Source organism: Bufo gargarizans, chromosome 6 (assembly GCF_014858855.1).
Source record: "Bufo gargarizans isolate SCDJY-AF-19 chromosome 6, ASM1485885v1, whole genome shotgun sequence".
Classification (NCBI taxonomy): Eukaryota; Metazoa; Chordata; class Amphibia; order Anura; family Bufonidae; genus Bufo; species Bufo gargarizans.
The window spans coordinates 122612909-122618815 of record NC_058085.1 but is presented as its reverse complement, the minus strand read 5'-3'; the positions used below and the strand labels follow the sequence as shown (position 1 = coordinate 122618815).

At 42.0% G+C, this 5907-nt stretch overlaps 1 pseudogene; it reads left to right on the top strand.

Moving 5' to 3' along the window:
- Positions 1 to 1494: 1494 nt before the first annotated feature.
- LOC122941490 lies at positions 1495 to 2593 on the top strand (annotated as a pseudogene).
- Positions 2594 to 5907: the final 3314 nt, after the last annotated feature.

The window sequence follows — 5907 nt, the reverse complement described above, 5'->3', positions numbered from 1 at the left end:
TGCTGTCCACATCTTTTGCGGTCCCATTGAAGTAAATGGGTCCGGATCCAAGCCGCAAATAATGCGGCTCGGATGCGGAAAAAAACAACAGTCTTGTGCATGAGGACTTACTGATGGAATAAACTGATCAAATACGTTTCTTTTTATTTCCATTAGGTATTGTGAGTCAAAAACATAGAACAGGAGGAAATATTTCCATCATACCTTATCGCTGTGTAGGCTTTACTAGTGATTTTGGCTCACAATAACTGATGGAAATAACTGACCAAATAACTGAAGTGTGAGCCTTAGGGCTGTTTCACATTTGCGGTAAACAGATCTGGCAGGCTGTTATACTATAGTAAATGGGGCCGGGCGGTATTTCGGCAACAAATGGTAGCACCCGGTATGGCCGCTATAGCAACAACAGTCGCATGCAGTACTGCCCCATGTGAACAGCATATTTGCAGTTCTGAGGACTTCGGACTGCTGAAATTAGAAGGAAAGGTGGAAACACATATGCCAGATCCATATTCCATTTTTGGGATAAAGCGACCTGTCTGTCCCACTGATTTAGTGAAAAGAAAGAATGCACTTGGGTGTTCTTTCTCGTGGCGTAGAGATCCACCCGGGGAGTCCCCAATTTTGTGCACAGTTGTTAAAAAATTTCTCTCTTGAGAGACTATTCTCCAGGATTGATGGTACGCCTGCTCAGGAGGTCTGCCGTGACATATTCTTTCCTTTTTAGGTGGACTGCTGTGATCAACAGAACTGATCTTTAGCAGATCAGATCTTCAGCTAGGTGCAAAGACTGAAGGGGAGGATATTTTGAATCCTCCTTTTGTTTTAGGAAGTATACAGTTGTTATACTGATAGTACTTGGACATGCTGACCCTTTAGAAGGTCCTCTGCCTTGAGGAAGGTCTCCAGAACTGCTCTTAATTCCGTGTAGTTCAATTATCTATGGGAAAGATCTTGATGCCAACGATCCTGAAAATAAAGGTCCTGGACCTTGGCCTCCCAATCTGTCTTGCTGGCATCTGTTGTTACTAAGATATACGGATTTAAAGTTCACGGGATCCCTAGTGACAGATTTCAAACTCTGTTTTACCCACCATTTCAAACTCTGTTTTACCCTGTTGGGTATTAGTATCTTTAAGTACAAGGAACTCTGATCTCTGTCTCAGTGTTACAGAACTGTCTTCTGGAGAAGCCACGTCAAACTGGTTCCAGGGAACTGTGGGAATGCGTTAAGTCATCAGGCGTTTGATAACAGGTAGCAAGTTTCTGAAAGGGTAAACATGCAACTTAAAGCATTAAGTTGCATGTTTACAAATTTAGGGAGGATAGTCATTAAGTCACTTCCCTTGTAGTTCTCGTCAGAGTCCCTGTCATAACAGGTTGTAGTGAAATCTTCCAACACAGCACAGGATGATAGAGTAACCAGGAAATACTAGACACGTGCTTCTGTAGTTGTTATGAGCACTGGTAGGATTGACATGTGAAAGGATAGTGTATAGGTGGCGAGCAAAGAACCAACCTGCTTTTTTATACAGCCAAGAAGAGAACATTCTTAAACTATGGGTCTACTCCTGATCAGCCTCCACCAAACCCTAAAGAAGTTTACTGGATACAAAGCACAGATCCTGGTAATGGGTGTGGATACTGCTGGGAAGACAACCATCCTTTACAGGCTAAAGCTGCACTACAATACATACCGCTGGGTTCAATGTAGAAACGGTAGAACCCACAGGTAATGTCACCTTCACTGTGTGGGATTTGGGCAGTCAGGACAGGACTATAATTAGACCTCTGTGGTAACATTACTATCAAAACACAGATGGGCTTATATTTGTCGTGGACAGTGATGACCCTGAGAGATTTCTGGAAGCCAGACTTACTGCCCTGCCACCAAGACCCCGCTGAGGAAGGTCGTACCAGACCGAAACGTCCGGGAATTATGTCTTATGTGGCTACATACTAATGATTTACTTGTATACATGTATACAAAAGATAATGTGCAAAGAGAATAAAATGTAAAAAAATAAAATAAAATTGCACGATAATTTGGAGTGCCGTGGATTAACCCTACTCTTGTTTTACCACTCTCACGGGCACCCACACTGGACTCAAGGTGTGCGGAGTACATATCTTTACAATTTGTCATGCTTGCGAGTGATGAAATGAGAGGAGTCCCCTTTGTGGTGATGGCCAATAAGCAAGATCTACCAGGTGCCAGGCGCCCCGAGAACTCTCCGAAGAGCTGGGACTGTGGAAGATGAAAGGACACAAGAGGCATGTCCTAGGATGTTGTACCACCACTGGAGATTGACTTAACGAGAAAATAGAGGTCCTTGCTGACTTGGTGAAACAATTTAAGAACAACAAGGCATTCTATGTCAACAAAACAAAAAAAAAATTTGCATGTGACTTAAATCTTTTCATATCACCATAATGTAAAATGCAAAAATGTGACCAAACTCTGATTCCAGATCCTCTGTTAATGAAAAAATATGACTTGCATACACTACAATGACCATAATACATTCGCGTAATGTATGAGCTGAAGATCACAATACACATGTACAGTATATATGCTGCCTAACTATTGACATTTCATCGTAACACCTTATTAGACTGGTGAATGAGTTAATACAGTATACTGGGTATGACAATGTATAATTCCCTGTCATTTCTATTGCTTCTCTGAATATTAACATTTGATTTTATAAATAAATTGCAATATACAAATATCTGAAATATTATTATTGTCTCTCCTCTTTTTCATCAAAGCAAACTTAAAGGGAACCTGTCATGTGGATATTTGATTATAATCTAACTAATTATACACAATCATTAACTACTAAAAAGTACCTTAGATGTATTCACTTACTGGTGTGACAGATGGTTACCTCATAATATACACACAAAGATGCCGCATGCCGCATGCTAATGAGCTGATTGGAGTCCAGCGTGATGTCATTGAGTCCAGCGTATATTTAATTCAGAGCTATAGCCACTCCCCTGCCCACCTGCTGCTGATTCCTATGGAAACAAACTGTCATTCAGCAGCAGGTGGGCGGGGAGAGTTAGGAGCTCATGAATATTCAGGACTCATCATTATCAGCTGGAGCTTTTCAATACAAGATGGCAGATTGACTGGGTCAATTAAAGAAAGTGACCCAGCATTTTGATAAGAGAATCAGTCACTTATTTATGTTGCCCTTAGTTAGGACACCATAAAACCGGTGACAGGTTCCCTTTAAAGGGAACCTGTCACCTCAAAAACGCATATAAAACCGCCAGCATTACCTTATAGTAGCCCCCAGTCTGTTATTAATGATGTGTTTGATCCGGTAATTTGATGCTCTATACATGATAAAAACGTTGTTTTAATCGCCATCAGGGCTATCTCGACGGTCAGTCTATAGTCAAGGAGGCAGCGGCCTTCTTGCTTTAAGTGAAGATAAGCATCACCCTTAACCGTCCCCTCTTCTGTGGGATTGACATCCTACAGTGCGTCCTGGGATTGCGTTAGTCTCACGCATGCACGGTGCGCTCCTTGTTACTGCACGATCCCGGCTCCCGCAGTTAGCTGGGTTTCATCAGAAGACCACACATGCGCGAGACTAACGCGATCCCAGGCCGCACTGCAGGATGTCAATCACACAGAAGAGGGAACGGTTAGGGGGCGGGCTTATTTTGACTTCAAGCAAGGAGGCCGCTGCCCTCTTGACTTCAGACTGACCTGCGAGATAGCGCTGATGGCGAATAAAACATTGTTTTTGTCAGGTATGGAGCATCAAATTACCGGATCAAACACATCATTAATAACAGACTGGGGGCTACTATAAGATAATGCTGACAGTTTTATATGCGATTTTGAGGTGACAGGTTCCCTTTAACCCAGCACAGTAGGCTCCTACATTAAACAGGTATATGCATATACAGTATATATATACAGTTGCGAGAAAAAGTATGTGAACCCTTTGGAATGATACGGATTTTTGCACAAATTGGTCATAAATTGTAATCTGATCTTCATCTAAGTCACAACAATAGACAATCACAGTCTGCTTAAACTAATAACACACAAATAATTAAATGTCACCATGTTTTTATTGAACACACCATGTAAACACTCAGAGTGTAGGTGGAAAAAGTATGTGAACTCCTAGACTAATGACATCTCCAAGAGCTAATTGGAGTGAGGTGTCAGCCAACTGGAGTCCAATCAATGAGATGAGATTGGAGGTGTTGGTTACAGCTGCTCTGCCCTATAAAAAACACACACCAGTTCTGGGTTTGCTTTTCACAAGAAGCATTGCCTGATGTGAATGATGCCTCGCACAAAAGAGCTCTCAGAAGACCTACGATTAAGAATTATTGACTTGCATAAAGCTGGAAAGGGTTATAAAAGTATCTCCAAAAGTCTTGCTGTTGATCAGTCCACGATAAGACAAATTGTCTATAAATGGAGAAAGTTCAGCACTGCTGCTACTCTCCCTAGGAGTGGCCGTCCTGTAAAGATGACTGCAAGAGCACAGCGCAGACTGCTCAATGAGGTGAAGAATCATCCTAGAGTGTCAGCTAAAGACTTACACACGTCTCTGGTATATGCTAACATCCCTGTTGGCAAATCTACGATACATAAAACACTAAACAAGATTGGATTTCATGGAGGATACCACAGAGGAAGCCACTGCTGTCCAAAAAAACATTGCTTCACGTTTACAGTTTGCACAAGAGCACCTGGATGTTCCACAGCAGTACTGGCAAAATATTCTGTGGACAGATGAAACCAAAGTTTAGTTGTTTGGAAGAAACACACAACATTATGTGTGGAGAAAAAGAGGCACAGCACACCAACATCAAAACCTCACCCCAATTGTGAAGTATGGTGGTGGGGGCATCATGGCTTGGGGCTGCTTTGCTGTGTCAGGGCCTGGACGGATTGCTATCATCGAAGGAAAAATTAATTCCCAAGTTTATCAAGACATTTTGCAGGAGAACTTAAGGCCATCTGTCCACCAGCTGAAGCTCAACAGAAGATGGGTGTTGCAACAGGACAACGACCCAAAGCATAGAAGTAAATCAACAACAGAATGGCTTAAACAGAAGAAAATACGCCTTCTGGAGTGGCCCAGTCAGAGTCCTGACCTCAACCCGATTGAGATGCTGTTACATGACCTCAAGAAAGCGATTCACACCAGACATCCCAAGAATATTGCTGAACTGAAACAGTTCTGTAAAGAGGAATGGTCAAGAATTACTCCTGACCGTTGTGCACGTCTGATCTGCAACTACAGGAAACGTTTGGTTGAAGTTATTGCTGCCAAAGGAGGTTTAACCAGTTATTAAATCCAAGGGTTCACATACTTTTTCCACCTGCACTGTGAATGTTTGCATGGTGTGTTCAATAAAAACATGGTAACATTAAATTCTTTGTGTGTTATTAGTTTAAGCAGACTGTGATTGTCTATTGTTGTGACTTAGATGAAGATCAGATCACATTTTATGACCAATTTGTGCAGAAATCCATATCATTCCAAAGGGTTCACATACTTTTTCTTGCAACTGTATATATATATATATATATATATACATATATATATATAGAAACCAAAAAAGCAGCCCAGCACCACAAGACCAGAAATAACGGGTGCAGGTCCTCTAAGCCGCAGGCTTAGACGGCTATAAATAAGTATAGTTTCCAAAGATGAGGCAGCACTCCAATGAAAGTAGAAAATGTTAGGATCCTGGAATTTAATATGGAAGGATCCGCATGGGATTTTGATCATGACCAGGTCATTAGGTGAGGTTTTGGCGGGAAATTTTCCAGCCGAAAGTGGTGGTCAGTGTGGCTAAATTTAGCCAGTGTTGCTGAGGGGAGGTCAAGGGTTGGGGATTGGCTAGTTAGGGCACCTA